Source organism: Nerophis lumbriciformis, linkage group LG30 (genome assembly GCF_033978685.3).
Source record: "Nerophis lumbriciformis linkage group LG30, RoL_Nlum_v2.1, whole genome shotgun sequence".
Taxonomy (NCBI): domain Eukaryota; kingdom Metazoa; phylum Chordata; class Actinopteri; order Syngnathiformes; family Syngnathidae; genus Nerophis; species Nerophis lumbriciformis.
In genome coordinates, this window is record NC_084577.2 from 25,344,577 (window position 1) to 25,365,626 (window position 21,050).

At 40.0% G+C, this 21,050-nt stretch overlaps 1 protein-coding gene across 2 annotated transcripts in view; it reads left to right on the top strand.

Moving 5' to 3' along the window:
- The window catches only part of LOC133572813 (leucine-rich repeat and fibronectin type III domain-containing protein 1-like protein), a 585,384-nt gene that overhangs the window by 297,981 nt on the left and 266,353 nt on the right, over positions 1–21,050 (top strand). The window lies entirely within an intron of this gene.

Genomic DNA, 21,050 nt, shown 5'->3' on the forward strand with positions numbered 1-21,050 from the left:
CGCCCACTACAGGCACTACATGTGCCTGATCAGCCACATGTTGTATGGGGCTTCCGCTAGCTCACATAGGTGACAGCAAGGCATACTTACTCAACAACCACACAGGTTACACTGACGGTGGCGGTATAAAGAAAACTTTAACACTCTTACTAATAATGCGCCACACTGTGAACCCACACCAAACAAGAATGACAAACACATTTCGGGAGAACATCTGCACCGTAACACAACATAAACACAACAGGACAAATACCCAGAATCCCATGCAGCCCTAACTCTTCCGGGATACATTAACCACCCCCGCTACCAAACCCCGCCCACCTCAACCGTCTCACAGAGAGAGAGAGAGAGGGGGGGGGGGGGGGTTGGTGGTAGCAGGGGTGTATAATGTATCCCGGAAGAGTTAGGGCTGCATGGGATTCTGGGTGTTTGTTCTGTTGTGTTTATGTTGTGTTAAGGTGCAGATGTTCTCCCGAAATGTGTTTGTCATTCTTGTTTGGTTTTGGTTCAAAGTGTGGCACATTATTAGTAAGAGTGTTAAAGTTGTTTTATATGGTCACCGTCAGTGTAACCTGTGTGGCTGTTGACCAAGTATGCCTTGCTGTCACGTACGTGTGCAAGCAGAAGATGTATGTTGTATAACATTTGTTAGGCTGGCACGCTGTTAATACAGATTGTAGAGGGCGCCGAATGTTGTACCATCATAGCACGCCCTTAATATATCTGTAAGGGTGAAAATCGGTGAATATTAATCCCGGGAGTTTTCTGCGAGAGGCACTGAAATCCGGAAGTCTCACGGGAAAATTGGGGGATTCAGCAAGTAAGCTGCGGAGCCGCATCAGAGTGATCAAAGAGCCGCATGCGGCTCCGGAGCCGCGGGTTGCCGACCCCTGGGCTAGAGTATACAAATGCGTTTTAAGATGGGACTTAAATGCTTCTACTTAAATGCTTCTATTTATGTAGCGGTTGCTCAAAAACTAATTGATATTATGAGAAATGACTGGCAGATTTATTTTCAGCAGCAATAAATACATAAAGAGAACGTGTTAGTAAAACTGGGTCATCTTTGGGTCCTCCTAGTGTCAGTCTAATTGGACTTTAGTAGGGCTTGTTAGTCAATCATAAGAAAACCAGACCTCTCGATATTGTTTTTTTCCTCCCATTTCCAGGATGTTGCTTGTCTTGCCTCATTATTCACGGAGCCTCATACCCATCTAAGCACATAACACACGTCCTTGATCAGGCCGCCCATGGACACGCTGCATTAACGTCCCCACAGTCGGAGCGTTGTTTGCGACTCCTTAATGCCGCCGGGTTTCCATTTACCGGGAATACATGTTTCATTTCAGAAGACTTACATCTGTAGGGAAATGCGCATACATTACTTTGATACCCTTCACAAGCGGAAAATACATTTCCTTGGCGGACATTTATCTTTTTCAATTGGATTGTTTATTTGTAGACACGCTATGCTGGGATAGCTTTGAAGGTGGATGGTTGCTGGTAAAAAAGGGACACCAAGAATGCGGTCTGACCGGGTACATAAGGGAAGGATTCGGTAAGCTAAAGGCTTACTAACCCTCAATTAAACACCATTTACCTGTGTGCTATTGTGTACTTAGCTAGTTAAAAAGCTCCTCGGTGGCAAGGCCCCAGGGGTAGATGAGATCCGCCCGGAGTTCCTTAAGGCTCTGGATGCTGTGGGGCTGTTTTGGTTGACAAGATTCTGCAGCATCGCGTGGACATCGGGGGCGGTACCTCTGGATTGGCAGACCGGGGTGGTGGTTCCTCTCTTTAAGAAGCGGAACCGGAGGGTGTGCTCTAACTATCGTGGGATCACACTCCTCAGCCTTCCCGGTAAGGTCTATTCAGGTGTACTGGAGAGGAGGCTACGCCGGATAGTCGAACCTCGGATTCAGGAGGAACAGTGTGGTTTTCGTCCTGGTCGTGGAACTGTGGACCAGCTCTATACTCTCGGCAGGGTCCTTGAGGGTGCATGGGAGTTTGCCCAACCAGTCTACATGTGTTTTGTGGACTTGGAGAAGGCATTCGACCGTGTCCCTCGGGAAGTCCTGTGGGGAGTGCTCAGAGAGTATGGGGTATCGGACGGTCTGATTGTGGCAGTCCGTTCCCTGTATGCTCAGTGCCAGAGCTTGGACCGCATTGCCGGCAGTAAGTCGGACACGTTTCCAGGGAGGGTTGGACTCCGCCAAGGCTGCCCTTTGTCACCGATTCTGTTCATAACTTTTATGGACAGAATTTCTAGGCGCAGTCAAGGCGTTGAGGGGATCTGGTTTGGTGGCTGCAGGATTAGGTCTCTGCTTTTTGCAGATGATGTGGTCCTGATGGCTTCATCTGGCCAGGATCTTCAGCTCTCACTGGATCGGTTCGCAGCCGAGTGTGAAGCGACTGGGATGAGAATCAGCACCTCCAAGTCCGAGTCCATGGTTCTCGCCCGGAAAAGGGTGGAGTGCCATCTCCGGGTTGGGAAGGAGATCTTGCCCCAAGTGGAGGAGTTCAAGTACCTCGGAGCCTTGTTCACGAGTGAGGGAAGAGTGGATCGTGAGATCGACAGGCGGATCGGTGCGGCGTCTTCAGTAATGCGGACGCTGTATCGATCCGTTGTGATGAAGAAGGAGCTGAGCCGGAAGGCAAAGCTCTCAATTTACCTGTCGATCTACGTTCCCATCCTCACCTATGGTCATGAGCTTTGGGTTATGACCGAAAGGACAAGATCACGGGTACAAGCGGCCGAAATGAGTTTCCTCCGCCGGGTGGCGGGGCTCTCCCTTAGAGATAGGGTGATAAGCTCTGCCATCCGGGGGGAGCTCTAAGTAAAGCCGCTGCTCCTCCACATCGAGAGGAGCCAGATGAGGTGGTTCGGGCATCTGGTCAGGATGCCACCCGAGGTGTTTAGGGCACGTCCGACCGGTAGGAGGCCGCGGGGACGACCCAGGACACGTTGGGAAGACTATGTCTCCCGGCTGGCCTGGGAACGCCTCGGGGTCCCACAGGAAGAGCTGGATGAAGTGGCTGGGTAGAGGGAAGTCTGGGCTTCCATGCTTAGGCTGCTGCCCCCGCGACCCGACCTCGGATAAGCGGAATAAGATGGATGGATGGATGGCTATTGTGTGCTTAGCTGTTGCGTAGCTGCTAGCAGCCTATAGCCTAGCACAGGGGTCGGCAACCTTTACTATTTAAAGAGCCATTTTGACCAGTTTCACAATTTCAAGAAAACAATGGGAGCCACAAAAATCTTTTGAAATTTAAAATGAAATAACACTGCATACAAAGTTTTTTTTTTGCTTTGTGCTATGTATAATCCCAGGGTCTCAGACACGCGGCCCGCACCTTAATATGAAAATTGAATGTTAGTGCGGCCCGCGGTTTTTATATGAATGGGGCTTGACAGCGTCATACTTGTCAACCCTCCCGATTTTACCGTTAGACCACAAATTTCAAGGCAACTATTCTTTGGAACGCGCCGTGAAGGTACAGCATTTAGCACCCACAACAACCAGCGTGCCGGTCTAGCCACACGTTGTATGGGGCTTCTGCTTGCTCACACAAGCGACGGCAAGGCATACTTGGTCAACAACCACACAGGTTACACTGACGGTGGCGGTATAAAAAACTTTAACACTCTTATTAATAATGCGCCACACTGTGAACCCACATCAAACAAAAATGACAAACACATTTCGGGAGAACATCTGCACCGTAACACAACATAAACACAACAGAACAAATACCCAGAATCCCATGCAGCCCTAACTCATACTTGCCAACCCTCCCGGATTTTCCGGGAGACTCCCGAAATTCAGCGCCTCTCCCGAAAACCTCCCGGGACAAATTTTCTCCCGAAAATCTACCGAAATTCAGGCTAACCCACAACATAAACAGCATACCTGTCCAATAACGTTATAACTGTAGAATGATGGAGGGCGAGTTCTTGGTTTCTTATGTGGGTTTATTGTTAGGCAGTTTCATTAACGTCCTCCCAGCACGGCAACAACACACAACTACAGCAGTCACGTTTTTGTATACCGTAAAGCAGTTCGTCTGCCATAAACAGCAATGTTGTGACACTCTTAAACAGGACAATACTGCCATCTAGTGCATTTGATGAAAGCACTTTTGTGCGTGCCACACAGCAATGCATCATCAGAGAGGGTGTTCAGCATGGTTAGAAAAATAGTGACAGAGAATAGAACAAGGATGGACAATTCAACCCTTAACTCAACAATGAGTAGATGAGTGTTATGTGTGTGTATATGTGTAAATAAATGAACACTGAAATTTAAGTATTTATTATATATATATATATATATAATAAAATACATATATATATATATATATATATATATGTATGTATATATATATATATGTATGTATATATATATATATATATATATATATATATATATATATATATATATATATAGCTAGAATTCACTGAACATCAAGAATTTCTTATATATGTGTATATATATATATATATATATATATATATATATATATATATATATATATATATGTATATATGAAATACTTGACTTGGTGAATTCTAGGTGTAAATATACTCCTCCCCTTTGAGCCACGCCCCAAACCACGCCCCCGTCCCACCCTGACCACGCCCACGCCCCCCCCCACCTCCCGAAATTGGAGGTCTCAAGGTTGGCAAGTATGCCCTAACTCTTCCGGGCTACATTATACACCCCCGCTACCAAACCCCGGTCACCTCAACCGACGCACGGAGGGGGGGGTTTGGTGGTAGCAGGGGTGTATAATGTAGCCCGGAAGAGTAAGGGCTGCATGGGATTCTGGGTATTTGTTCTGTTGTGTTTATGTTGTGTTAAGGTGCAGATGTTCTCCCGAAATGTGTTTGTCATTTTTGTTTGGTTTTGGTTCAAAGTGTGGCGCATTATTAGTAAGAGTCTTAAAATTGTTTTATATGGCCACCGTCAGTGTAACCTGTGTGGCTGTTGACCAAGTATGCCTTGCTGTCACCTGCGTGTGCAAGCAGAAGATGCATATGACAATGGGCTGGGCTGGCACGCTATATGTACAGATTGTTGAGGGGCGCTAAATGCTGTACAATCATGGCACGCCCTTCTTATTATTGTTAGGGCGAAAATTAGAGAATATTAATCCCGGGAGTTTTCTGCGAGAGGCACCGAAATTCGGAAATCTCCCGGGAATATCGGGAGGGTCGTCAAGCATGCAGCTGAGCCGCATCAGAGTGATCAGAGAGCCGCATGCGGCTCCGGAGCCGCGGGTTGCCGACCCCTGGCCTAGCATATTTACCTTTTGTAAATGACTCGGCTACAGTAGAAGACACTGTGTGCTTATTGGAGGACATTTAGATGTCAAAGCAGCACTAAGCAACTTTTTAACCTTCATGGGTGACTTCTTAGTGACTTTGAGACAGTGACGTGCAGGGAAGAATGCTGGTAGGAGCTTTTAAACATAACCCGTTAACTGCTGCCAATCAAATGGTGAATAAGATACTCTTTAGGGTTCATATGTTTGTAAATGTGACTGTGATGAAGTCAGTGCCTCACCAGCCATCAACCTCACCGCTGCTTTGAGAAGGGTCGAAGGAAAACCCTGCCACAAAAGAAACTACAAATGTGGCGACTTGCTTCACCGCATACGTCACTTGCCCCTTTCCCCAAAATAAAGTAAATAGAAGGTAATGAAGGTTATGGCAAGTAGAAAGATCAGTTTTATGTCAAACATGTTCCCTAAAATACGCATTAAGTCTATAAAGTGTGTTTACATTAACATGAGCTTCCTGCAATAACAACATTAACATGAACATCCAACATTAACAGCTTTAACATGAGCATCTAACATTAACAACATTAATATGAGCATCCAAAATTAACAACATTAACATGAGCATCCAAAATTAACAATATTAACATGGGCATCCATCGTTAACAACACTAACATGAGCATCCAACATTAACATTGGCATCCTGCATTAACAACATTAACATTAGCATCCAACATTAACATGAGCATCCAATATTAACATCATTAACATGAGCATCCAACATTAACATCATTCACATGAGCATACAACATTGACCACATTAATATGAGCATCCAACATTAACATGAGCATCCAGCATTAACATGGGCATCCAACATTAACAACACTAACTTGAGCATCCCGCATTAACATTACACAAGTATCCAACATTAACATGAGCATCAACATTAACATGAGCATCCAACATTAACATGGGCATCCAACATTAACAACATTAACGTGAGCATCCTGCATTGACATTAACACACACATCCAACATTAACATGAGCATCAACATGAACAACATGAACATAAACATCCAGCATTAACATTAACATGAGCATCTAACATTAACAACATCAACATGAGCATCCAACATTACCATTAACATGAGCATCCTGCATTAACAACATTAATATGAGCATCCAACATTAACATGAGCATCCTGCATTAACATGAGCATCCAACATTAACAATATTAACATGAGCATCCAACATTAACACCATTCTCAGTGTCACTGGAAAAACAAGCTACATGAATATAAACCATTAGTAGTATTATTATTATTTTTATCTTGTTATTTATTATTAGCCTTTATTTAACCAGGTAAAATCCCATTGAGATCAAAGATCTCTTTTCCAAGGGAGACCTGGCCAAGAGGGCCGCAGCAAGGTTACATTAAAAACAGTAAACAAATACATAAAACATCACATTTACATAAAACATCACATAAAAGAGGAACATCACGTTTAATGTGGAATCATGTCTTTGTGTGGAAGAGGTGCTAACAAACAGGTGCTCCACACTCAAAGATAAACAAACACATGTCAGGTCCGACTAAGTTCTTCCATTGCGGGCGGGGGGGGTGGGGGGGGTGCAGATAGAGAGTCCCCTGGGGAGCGTGACAGGAAGTGATTTAGAACCCCTGCACTGCACTAGATAGTCATGTACAGCCCGTCCCGTTCAAGCAGCCCCTGGAAGTTTGTGTAAACCTGTCATTGCACTTTACTGCAAAGGTAAATATATCGGGAGGAAGCCTAAGGCGGGGCCTGCATGAATAGAGAAACATACAGTAAATGTTCCAGAACAGTGAGTGGGGGCTCCATCTAGTGGTAAACCAAAAAATCACTGGATTAAAGTGCAGTGTTGTATTTTCCTCTATTCAAACACAGTGTTACTGCTCAAACTGGGTGTAATGATACCGTGGCCAACAATGTAATACTTGCTCGATAAAACCTCTGCTTTGTTATTTTAATGAATACCTAGGCCTGATACGCTACTGTCCTATTATCTTTTAATTGGAATGCATGCAACTCCTTATGTAACTGTGTCTCCCTGAGCGTGCAACTGCTTGGAAGGAATCGTTCACTCCAGTGCAATCTTGCTGCGCTTAAAAAAAAGATCGATTCCCTGATGCGACAGCTGCAAACCGAGTCCTTTCCAAATTTGTTTTTTTTCTCCTTTCCGTGGCCTCCCTCGTTTAGGAGATGTCTGTCTTAGCAGCTTGTTATGTCCAGTTCCACTTTTAGATCGATTACATGCCCTTTTCATTTTTAGCTAACGTCATTATTCCCTCATCGACATCATCACCGGACCATTCGCCGTCGCCTCACGCAAGATTAAAACACATCAGTCACGCCTCAAACTTGAGTACATTTTGTCAAAGCAAAAAAAGGCCAAAAAAGGGTGGATAAAAGAATAAGACAAAAAAAGAGACTTAGTTGTGTTCAAGTGCTGCAGATAAAGATCGTTTTAATAGTCGAGTTATTTATCCATCACTTAATCAGATACAACACAATTCAGCTATTAAGTAGGTTTTATCCGATGACTTCATTAATCAGATAAAACAAACTTAATAGCCAGACTAAGTGCGTTTAATCCGATTAATCGAGTAGTCAGAAAAACACACTTATTAGCCAGCCTAAGTGTGTTTAATACGATTAATCGAGTAGTCAGAAAAACACACTTAATAGACTAAGTGTGTTTTATCTGATTAATCGAGTAGTCGGAAAAATCACAGTTAGTAGACTAAGTGTGTTTTATCCGATTAATCGAGCAGTCAGATATACACACTTAATAGACTAAGTGTGTTTATCCGATTAATCGAGTAGTCAGAAAAAACACACTTAATAGACTAAGTGTGTTTTATCCGATTAATCGAGCAGTCAGATAAAACTCACTTAATAGAATAAGTATGTTTTATCCGATTAATCGAGCAGTCAGATAAAACACACTTAATAGACTAAGTGTGTTTTATCCGATTAATCGAGTAGTCAGAAAAAACACAGTTAATAGACTAAGTGTGTTTATCCGAATAATCAAGTAGTCAGAAAAACACACTTAATAGACTAAGTGTGTTTTATCCGATTAATCAAGTAGTCAGAAAAAACGCAGTTAATAGACTAAGTGTGTTTATCCGATTAATCGAGTAGTCAGAAAAAACACACTTAATGGACTAGGTGTGTTTTATCCGATTAATCGAGCAGTCAGATAAAACACACTTAATAGACTAAGTGTGTTTAATCAGATTAATTGAGTTGTCAGAAAAAACAGTTAATAGACTAAGTGTGTTTTTCCGAATAATCGAGTAGTCAGAAAAAACACACTTAATAGACTAAGTGTGTTCTTTCCGATTAATCGAGCAGTCAGATAAAACACACTTAATAGAATAAGTGTGTTTTATCCGATTAATCGAGCAGTCAGATAAAACACACTTAATCGACTAAGTGTGTTTTATCCGATTGATCAAGCAGTCAGATAAAACACACTTAATAGACTAAGTGTGTTTTATCCGATTAATCGAGTAGTCGGAAACATCACAGTTAGTAGACTAAGTGTGCTTATCCGATTAATCGAGTAGTCAGCTAAAACACACTTAATAGACTAAGTGTGTTTAATCAGATTAATTGAGTTGTCAGAAAAAACAGTTAAAAGACTAAGTGTGTTTTTCCGATTAATCGAGTAGTCAGAAAAAACACACTTAATAGACTAAGTGTGTTTTATCCGATTAATCGAGCAGTCAGAAAAAACACACTTAGTAGACTAAGTGTGTTTTATCCGATAAATCGAGTAGTCGGAAACATCACAGTTAGTAGACTAAGTGTGCTTATCCGATTAATCGAGTAGTCAGCTAAAACACACTTAATAGACTAAGTGTGTTTAATCAGATTAATTGAGTTGTCAGAAAAAACAGTTAATAGACTAAGTGTGTTTTTCCGATTAATCGAGTAGTCAGAAAAAACACACTTAATAGATTAAGTGTGTTCTTTCCGATTAATCGAGCAGTCAGATAAAACACACTTAATAGACTAAGTGTGTTTTATCCGATTAATCGAGTAGTCAGAAAAAACACACTTAATAGACTAAGTGTGTTTTATGCGATTAATCGAGCAGTCAGATAAAACACACTTAATAGACTAAGTGTGTTTTATCCGATTAATCGAGCAGTCAGATAAAACACACTTAATAGACTAAGTGTGTTTGATCCGATTAATCGAGCAGTCAGATAAACACACTTAATAGACTAAGTGTGTTTTATCCGATTAATTGAGTAGTCAGAAAAAACACACTTAATAGACTAAGTGTGTTTTTTCGATTAATCGAGTAGTCAGATAAAACACACTTAATAGACTAAGTGTGTTTTATCCGATTAATCGAGCAGTCAGATAAAACACACTTAATAGACTAAGTGTGTTTTATCCTATTAATCGAGTAGTCAGAAAAAACACACTTAATAGACTACGTGTGTTTTATCCGATTAATCGAGTAGTCAGAAAAAACACACTTAATAGACTAAGTGTGTTTTATCCGATTAATCGAGCAGTCAGATAAAACACACTTAATAGACTAAGTGTGTTTTATCCGATTAATCGAGCAGTCAGATAAAACACACTTAATAGAATAAGTGTGTTTTATCCGATTAATCGAGCAGTCATATAAAACACACTTAATAGACTAAGTGTGTTTTATCCGATTAATTGAGCAGTCAGATAAACACACTTAATAGACTGTGTTTTATTCGATTAATCGAGCAGTCAGAAAAAACACACTTAGTAGACTAAGTGTGTTTTATCCAATTAATCGACCAGTCAGATAAAACTCACTTAATAGAATAAGTATGTTTTATCCGATTAATCGAGCAGTCAGGTAAAACACACTTAATAGACTAAGTGTGTTTTATCCGATTAATTGAGTAGTCAGAAAAAACTCAATTAATAGACTAAGTATGTTTATCCGATTAATCGAGTAGTCAGAAAAAACACACTTAATAGACTAAGTGTGTTTTATCCGATTAATCGAGCAGTCAGATAAAACACACTTAATAGACTAAGTGTGTTTTATCCGATTAATCGAGCAGTCAGATAAACACACTTAATAGACTGTGTTTTATTTGATTAATCGAGCAGTCAGAAAAAACACACTTAGTAGACTAAGTGTGTTTTATCCGATTAATCGATCAGTCAGAAAAAACACACTTAGTAGACAAAGTGCGTTTTATCCGATTAATCGAGTAGTCGGAAAAATCACAGTTAGTAGACTAAGTGTGCTTATCCAATTAATCGAGTAGTCAGATAAAACACACTTAATAGACTAAGTGTGTTTAATCAGATTAATCGAGCAGTCAGATAAAACACACTTAATAGACTAAGTGTGTTTTATCCGATTAATTGAGTAGTCAGAAAAAACTCAATTAATAGACTAAGTATGTTTATCCGATTAATCGAGTAGTAAGAAAAAACACACTTAATAGACTAAGTGTGTTTTATCCGATTAATCGAGCAGTCAGATAAAACACACTTAATAGACTAAGTGTGTTTTATCCGATTAATCGAGCAGTCAGATAAACACACTTAATAGACTGTGTTTTATTTGATTAATCGAGCAGTCAGAAAAAACACACTTAGTAGACTAAGTGTGTTTTATCCGATTAATCGAGCAGTCAGATAAAACTCACTTAATAGAATAAGTATGTTTTATCCGGTTAATCGAGCAGTCAGATAAAACACACTTAATAGACTAAGTGTGTTTTATCCGATTAATTGAGTAGTCAGAAAAAACTCAGTTAATAGACTAAGTATGTTTATCCGATTAATCGAGTAGTCAGAAAAAACACACTTAATAGACTAAGTGTGTTTTATCCGATTAATTGAGCAGTCATATAAAACACACTTAATAGACTAAGTGTGTTTTATCCAATTAATCGAGCAGTCAGATAAAACACACTTAATAGACTAAGTGTGTTTTATCCGATTAATCGAGCAGTCAGATAAACACACTTAATAGACTGTGTTTTATTCGATTAATCGAGCAGTCAGAAAAAACACACAAGTGTATTTTATCCGATTAATCGACCAGTCAGAAAAAACACACTTAGTAGACAAAGTGCGTTTTATCCGATTAATCGAGTAGTCGGAAAAATCACAGTTAGTAGACTAAGTGTGCTTATCCGATTAATCGAGTAGTCAGATAAAACACACTTAATAGACTAAGTGTGTTTAATCAGATTAATTGAGTAGTCAGAAAAAACAGTTAATAGACTAAGTGTGTTTTATCTGATTAATCGAGTAGTCAGAAAAAACACACTTAATAGACTAAGTGTGTTTTATCCGATTAATCAAGTAGTCAGATAAAACACACTTAATTGACTAAGTGTGTTTTATCCGATTAATCGAGCAGTCAGAAAAAACACACTTAGTATACTAAGTGTGTTTTATCCGATTAATCGAGTAGTCGGAAAAATCTAGTGCCTATTTCAGAGAAAATACTTTAAATAAAACAGGATATTTCTACTTGCCATAACTTTAATTATTTTTTTTGCAATTGCATGTGTGAATAGTAAAAATAATAACTATAATTAAAAAAAAAAAACACACACACCACCGCTCTCATGTTTGATCTTTTGTGGTCCGGATTTGATCTCAATAAACCATTAATCGAAGCAACGTAATGTAAAACAAAGATTGTGTCTAAACACAATAATCGATTGGAACGATTAATCGTTGCAGCCCTACTATGTTATTTCTACAGACGTGGGTGACGTGTCGACCTAATCCTCCCCAACTTGAACTGATGCATTAACTTATTAACAAAAAAACCAAAGCACTAAATTGTGGTCCAAACATTGCAGCTGGGTTCCAGGTAAAGGTTGGGTTTTTGCTTCTGCAGGAGTACAAGAGTGTAGTTATGTAAAAATAAGAAGAAAAACCAGGCCTTGAAAGGTGGAATGCAGAAAAAAACATCACCAAAAAATCAGTATGCTTCGTGGTTCTTGGTTTCTAAAGCTCAAGGACGACGTCTGAAAACATTTAAAAGCTCACCCATGAACAACCAACAGTGGCAAGCAACTAACTACTTTTTGACCCTGAGATGGGATTTGTAAAAGCCCGTTTAATGTCCTTCCCTTTTTTTATGTGCACACCATTTGAAAACAAAATGGTATTTTTCCACAGAAAAGATCCAGTTTGACAGAGCGCTAGAACTACTCCCAGCTAAGGATTTGCAAACAATTACTTGGTTCTGAAAGTACGATTTGTTACATTCTGTCTGTACTTCTTCCCATTGCCATATACTGATTTTAAAAAATCCGGTTTATCACTTTGCCGACATTTTCTAAACGTAAAATAAGCTACAAGCAAGAGTAGAACTAGTCCAGACCACCACCAAAATGTAATCACCAGTTCCTTATCTCATGTCTGACATTTCTTTAAAATGTAGTGGAAAATCCACCCAAAACTTTTCCCGATCGTCTATAGTGGAAAGAATGAGGCAGAGTGAACCCTCTTGTCAGTCGTACATGCTCTTCGTCCGCTAACATATAAACTGAGAAGTTGAAGCTCGTAACGTAAACGTAAGGGTACGTAGTAAAAATGCTCTGGGTCACCACCAAAATGTACCGTATTTTCCGAACTATAGAGCGCACCGGGATATAAACCACACCCACTAAAGTTTAGAAGAAAAATATTGTTTTTCCATATATAAGCCGCAGATATATATGTTGTAAATGTTTACCTGAATTGTTTCCAAACGGTGTCTGTAACATGGCAGTAAAACGGCCGATCAAACAAAACAGAAGTAATTTCCATTGAATAATTAGCTAACTAGCTGTCTAATTAGCTAAAGAGACTTTAGTAAGTTTGAATTGTTTTGGTTATATTGTAAAACTTACAAACCTTGCTTGGAGTGATGAATGAAGAATAATTTCAAACTCAAACACTATGGATGGTTATATTTTTGGTTTCAAGCATTCCAGTAAATTTTAGAAGAAAAAAATCTATATTTTCATATATTAGCCACACCTTACTATAAGCCGCAGATATATATATACGTTTTGAAATGAGTTATTTACACAGAAATATTTTGTAAATGTTTATTTACATACCTTAATTGATCCCAAACGGTGTCTGTAACATGGCAGTAAAACGGCAGATCAAACAAAACAGAAGTCATTTTCATTGAATAATTAGCTAGCTCTCCAATTAGCTAAACAGACTAACTCCACGGAGGCGTTTGGTGAATTTTCTGAGAAATTTGTCTAACGGAATTAATACGATAAATACAGACACTCGTAGGTGTGTTAGCACATTAGCTAATGCTAAGGAGTCTAGCTTTATTGCATTACATAACACTTACACATATGCATGAAAACACCCCTACAGACATCACAAATGGGACGGTTTAGTAAGCATGAATTGTTTTAGTTATATTGTAAAACTTACAAACCTTGCTTGGAGTGATGAATGACAAACCATTTCAAGCTGAAACGCTATGGACGGTTTTGTTTTTTGGTTTCAAGCGTTAAAACAGGAAGTGCATTTTCAACCTGCAACACCTGCAGTGAGCGAACTCGTCCAAAAGGTGGCGCCATAGCACAAACAATAACACCCCATTCCAGTGTGTCTAATTGGGTTTAAGAAAAATATTGAACACAAATAATGATGCCTGTTAGTGAAGAAAAATGCATCAATTAGCTGCACCGTTTTATAAGCCGCATGGTTCAAAGTGTAGGAAAAAAAGTATCATTTTACAGTCCCTTGTTCCTTATCCCATTTCTGACATTTAATACAAGTAAATATGATTGCCTTAAATTTTTTGAGTTGTGTTGCTAACTAACTGCAGTTACTAAGTGACACACTAACCCCAGCAATGACAGAACCTCCTGGCGCATACAACATTAATAATATGGCATTGATATTTCACCAGAAGGTGACACTGCTGTTTAGTTTGAAAGTGACCAAGTCTGACAGGCCAATCTCCTCACTCATTAAGTTGCACCGATTTGAAGCTTCACACTTGACTACAACTCAATATGTGTGACAAAATGGAAAGAAAAAAAAAAATACTCCGGACCACTGAATAATGCCATGATGGACTCTTTTCTAATTTATGCATTATATATATATATATATATATATATATATATGTATATATATATATATATATATATATATATATATATATATATATATATATATATATATATATATATATATATATATATATATATATATATATATATACACACATATATATATATATATATATATATATATATATATATATATATATATATATATATATATATATATATATATATATATATATATATATATATATATATATATATATATATATATATATATGTCTTAATAAGGTTATCCAAAAAATAGTGCTCGATACCGTAGTAGAGCGCAATATATGTATGTGTGGGGAAAAAAAATCACAAGACAAGACTACTTCATCTCTACAGGCCTGTTTCATGAGGGGTTCCCTCAATCATCAGGAGATTTTAATGGAAGCATTCACATACCATGGTTTATATAGGGCACAGAGTGGGTGGGTACAGGCTGGCGTAGGGGCGTGGTGATTGGCTCATGTGTTACCTAGGAGGTGTTTCCGTCTGTGGCGGCATGCTGATACAATTTCGCTGCGCTTGTTGAGGGATGACAGGTCTGGACGGTATATAATAAACAGTTTCTCTTTCAAGCATAGGTAGCATCTTTTATTACCACTATTGTAAGGTGTGATGGATGCAAGAATTTGCCATGTTATTGAATATTCAACATTATTGTCTTTGAGGTCCCAAATGTGTTTGCTGAGTTCTGTGGTATTCCGCAGGTTTTGGTTCCTGAAAGAAGCCTTGTGATTGTTCCATCTGGTTTTAAACTCTCCCTCGGTTAATCCTACATATGTGTCGGATGTGTTAATGTCCTTGCGTGTTACCTTAGATTGGTAAACAACTGATGTTTGTAAGCACCCCCCGTTGAGAGGGCAATCAGGTTTCTTGCGGCAGTTGCAGCCTTTGTTGGTTTTGGAGTCGCTCTGTCCGGGGGCCGACGGCTCATTTGCAATTGTTTTGTTGTGGTTTGAGATAATTTGTCGTATATTGTTCATACAGCTGTAGCTCAATTTAATGTTGTTCTTGTTGAATACTTTTCTTAGGGTGTTGCCTTTGGGGAAGTGTTTGTCGATCAGAGTGAGGAATTTGTGGCCAATGTTAGTTGAGACGTTTTTGCTGTATGGGGGGTTGTACCAGATGATGTTGTTTCGTTTTCTGTTCTTTTTTGGTTGGTTTCCTGGCGTGGGTTCATAGGTGAGGGTGAAATTGTATCCGCTTTCATCAAGTGCTTTTTGGTACGGGGGGGTTGCTTGGTCAAATTCAGCTTTGCTAGATGACAGCATCGATAGCCTTTTATTAATTCCGGTAGGTATTCTTTTCGTGGTGGTGGGTGGGTGGTTGCTGTCATGGTGCACGTATTGGAGTGTTGTGTTGTATTTCGTGAATGGTTGGTAGCTGTTATTTCTCAGGTTGAAAGTGACGTCGAGGAAGTTGACGGTTTGCTTGTTGGCTTCAATCGTGGGTCTTAAGACGAGACTTAAAAACACTCCACTGTGGGAGCAATTGGAACATGGAGGGGCAGAGTGTTCCAGAGCTTAGGGCCGACCACAGAGAAGGTTCTTGTCTCCCCTGGTTTTAAGTCTGGTCTTGGGCACCACGAGCTGGAGCTCGTAGAGCGTACAACCCTAATCCCAAAAACATTTTTCATAAAGCATCCCATCCCTAACTGGTAGCAAACACACAGACATGTCATGACGCACAACACATGGCCACCATTAGATGAGCAATGATGACTGACTTACCGAAAGCAATCACATGTGTGTAACAATGTGTGTGTGTGTGTGTGTGTGTGTGTGTGTTAAGTTTTGTGATGCTGTAGAGCTCAGAGTGACGAGCATCCATCCATGCGCCGCGCTCGTACTATCACCCCATTATGGGAGAGAGCTATTTACAGTGATGGTTGGAAATGGGACAAAAAAACGACTACAGTAGCGTAAAAGGTACAAAGTGGGAAGCGACTCGGGGAGGGAAAATAGCAGCGATGAAGTCATGAAACCAGATATAACCGAACACGTACGACCTGTGGGACTTGGGATTCTGCTAGTATGTTTTCCACAAAGGCCACGTCGAGGTTTATTTATCGGTCTCCGTGCATCTTTGCGGGGGATTTGTATGTGTCGTTGTGTGTGTGTGTGTGTGTGTGTGTGTGTGTGAAAATAAATGTCTCTGGGGGCCGGTATATCTATTTTTTAGGAAAACTAATACAAAACCTCACAATAAAGTCTGATTGAATGCTAAACATGTTATGACAGACCGCCTTAAAAACGATTTTTTTTTTCTTTCTATGAACGATAAAACCCTGAATATTGACAACATATTAACGTCACACCCCCTTTTAATCGACATATTTGACAATCGAGCCACACCCACAAAGCTTGGTGCCTCGTCTGACCTGCTGTGACGTAGATTACCATAGTAACTAGTAGGGTTGTACGGTATACGGGTGTTAGTATAGTACCGCGATACTAATGAATCATATTCGGTACCATACCGCCTCTTAAAAGTCCCGGTCCGCCGCACCCTAAGATTTTTTTGTTAAAATAAAGCCAATAATGCAATTTTTTCTGGTGCCCTTTTATTTAGAAAAGTACCGATAAGTATCGAAATAATATCGGTATCAGGACAACACTAGTCACTAAAATATCATGCAAAAGCACAGATTCCAACCATAGAAATACTTTGTATAGTTGAAGACTTACGGTCTTTAGAAAACATCACTGCACATCATAATGGCATCTTAAAGATATAAACAAAATATTTGGGAATGCTTAACGGGCCGCATGTGGCCTTAATTTGCCCAGGTCTGGACTTTACACAGTCACCTTTAGAGGACTTTTGACGGTATAGGGACCAAAAAACAGGTCCCCTAAAGGGAAACCTTTTTAAATGATAGTCAGATCCATTCTGAAGATGCCTATGTGATTTTTAAGCGTTGGCCCATAAAACATGTCTACTGGTTAGTTTGAGTGTGAACTTTTTTTTTTTTTTAATGGTCCTCAGTAGTCACGCACAAAATAGGGTTAGGGTTAACCAAACTTTTTTTTTTTTTTTTTTTTAAACCATTTGCATCATGGCCATCAGCAAAAAAAAAAAAAAAAACATTAATTAGCCGCACCGTTTTATAAGCCGCAGGGCTCAAAGTGCAGGGGGAAAAAAAGTAGTGTTTTTTTTGTCCGGAATTAGCGTTAAGTGTTTAATAAGTGAAAAATAAAATGTTGCAGTCAATCTCTGGAGATATCCGTGATGTAATCAAGTCAACGCTCACGAAAAGAGGAATAACATTTAAAACCAACTTCTCCTTCACACACCAGGCAACAAAAACAACTCCGTTTTATCCCAAGCGAATTAACGAACATGTTTCTTTTGGAGTAGAAACATACCTGCGCCTGCTCAGCCTTTGTACTCAGCGTGCAACACGACTTAAGCGGTCGGATTCTGGACTCAACCCATTACCTCTGTGCAACGTTCCACATGAGAAGACTTGGCCGAGCTGATCCCAGTAGGGGTGTGGCAATAGTTCATCTAACCCAGGTTAGTACATGCAAAAAATGCAACACTGAAAAAGGATGGAGAGCAGATGATGACAACTTTGTCACATTTGCATGGCTCGTTTGTCGATTAATTGGCATATAAACATAACCGTGTGTGTGCCTCCATGGAAGTGCCCCCCTCTAACTCAAAGAACTACTCACCCCCAAATCCTCCACACCACACCTCAGAGGACAAAGCTACGAACAATGGGAGACCGAACTTTCTGCTCCAACGCTCCCAGTCTGTGGAACGCTCTCCCTGACCACCTGAGGGCACCACAGACTGTGGATGCTTTTAAAAAAGGTTTAAAAACCGTTTAAAAAAAAAAAAAAAAAAGTTAGATATATGCATACTAGTTCTAGCTATTTGGCTGTTCTAGTTTTAATTTTTTTAAATTTTTTATTATCTTTTTATTTTTATTTTTTTAATACACTGTAGCACTTTGAGGTAGTTTACTCAATGTATAGTGCTTTTAACAAAAAACATCTATTATTATTATTAAGCGCTCACATGTCAGCGCCCGTTTGATTATAGGGACGGAAAATAATCACAACACACTTGGATATAACTTGGAGTAATCACCAGGGAAAACTACGGATTCGTAGATACGTCACGATTGGGACGTGGACGAGTCTGAATCATTGGACGTACGTCCCAAAATCGATCGTTCAAGCATGTTGAATAAAGTCAAATAGACCAGGAGCAAAAACACAGAAGCCATGCTAAATGCTAAGATAACTTAAATGTGAATAATACCGTATGCAGAGGTTTCCGTCCTGTGGGTTCTCCTGACACAAAGATTCCTCTGAGGTAACAGTCTTTTATTTTCATTCAGGGCTTGCTTTCCAGCAATATATTTTCAGACTTTTCGGTCCAGCGTGTCTCAGTCCGTGTGTCTTTCTCGGGCTCCAACTCCCACCCCCGTGTCTCGTTCCGGCTGCTGCTAATAAAGGCGACAAGGTGGTTGGATAACAAGGCCCGCCGCCTGGGCCATCTACTCGCCTGTCGCTGTCTTCGAGGCCAGTCCTTGCACACCCCGTTCCGCGGCAGGGCTGAAGGCCACGCCCCCCTCCACACCATATTATTCGGACTATAAGGCGCACTTTTTTTTTATTTTATCAAAACTCGACATTGTTGAATGTCATGACATTGATTACACCCTTCACGGTGTAATCGGCGGGCCAGCTTTAGTGTTAAATTGATATCGCCTCAAGGGCCAAGTGAAATTAAACGGCGGGCTAAATTTGGCCCGCGGGCCAGAGTTTGACACCCATGCCCTAAAGGGAAACCTTTTTAAATGATTCTGAGGATCATGTCATATTTAATTTGAACTTTTTTTTTTTTTTAATGGTCCTCAGTAGTCACGTACAAATTTGTGTGAATTATGCAAAATTATTTAAATTTGGTCCCCATGAACCATATTAACTCTTGTTTCCCCAGGTGTGTGCGTGTGTGCGTGTGTGTGTGTGTGTGTGTGTGCGTGTGTGTGTGTGTGTGTGTGTGTGTGTGTGTGTGTGTGTGTGTGTGTGTGTGTGTGTGTGTGTGTGTGTGTGTGTGAAGTGAACTATATTTATATAGTGCTTTTCTCTAGTGACTCAAAGTGCTTTTACAAACCCTGTTTCCATATGAGTTGGAACATTGTATTAGATGTAAATATAAACGTAATACAATGATTTGCAAATCCTTTTCAACCCATATTCAGTTGAATACACTACAAAGACAACATATTTGATGTTCAAACTCATAAACTTTTTTTTTTTTTTTTGCAAATAATAATTAACTTAGAATTTCATGGCTGCAACACGTGCCAAAGTAGTTGGGAAAGGGCATGTTCACCACTGTGTTACATGGCCTTTCCTTTTAACAACACTCAGTAAACGTTTGGGAACTGAGGAGACACATTTTTGAAGCTTCTCAGGTGGAATTCTTTCCCATTCTGGCTTGATGTACAGCTTAAGTTGTTCAACAGTCCGGGGGTCTCTGTTGTGGTATTTTAGGCTTCATAATGCGCCACACATTTTCAATGGGAGACAGGTCTGGACTACAGGCAGGCCAGTCTAGTACCCGCACTTGTTTACTATGAAGCCACGTTGATGTAACACGTGGCTTGGTATTGTCTTGCTGAAATAAGCAGGGGCGTCCATGATAACGTTGCTTGGATGGCAACATATGTCGCTCCAAAACCTGTATGTACCTTTCAGAATTAATGGCGCCTTCACAGATGTGTAAGTTACCCATGTCTTGGGCACTAATACACCCCCATACCATCACACATGCTGGCTTTTCAACTTTGCGCCTATAACAATCCGGATGGTTCTTTTCCTCTTGGACACGACTTCCACAGTTTCCAAAAACAATTTGAAATGTGGACTCGTCAGACCACAGAACACTTTTCCACTTTGTATTAGTCCATCTTAGATGAGCTCAGGCCCAGCGAAGCTGACTGCGTTTCTGGGTGTTGTTGATAAACGGTTTTCGCCTTGCATAGGAGAGTTTTAACTTGCACTTACAGATGTAGCGACCGACTGTAGTTACTGACAGTGTGTTTCTGAAGTCTTCCTGAGCCCATGTGGTGATATCCTTTACACACTGACGTCGCTTGTTGATGCAGTACAGCCTGAGGGATCGAAGGTCACGGGCTTAGCTGCTTACGTGCAGTGATTTCTCCAGATTCTCTGAACCCTTTGATGATATTACGGAGCGTAGATGGTGAAATCCCTAAATTCCTTGCAATAGCTGTTTGAGAAAGGTTTTTCTTAAACTGTTCAACAATTTTGCTCACGCATTTGTTGACAAAGTGGTGACCCTCGCCCCATCCTTGTTTGTGAATGACTGAGCATTTCATGGAAGCTGCTTTTATACCCAATCATGGCACCCACCTGTTCCCAATTTGCCTGCTCACCTGTGGGATGTTCCAAATAAGTGTTTGATGAGCATTCCTCAACTTTATCAGTATTTATTGCCACCTTTCCCAACTTCTTTGTCACGTAATGTTAATGATTATTTGCAAAAAAAATAAAAAATGTATCAGTTCGAACATCAAATATGTTGTCTTTGTAGCATATTCAACTGAATATGGGTTG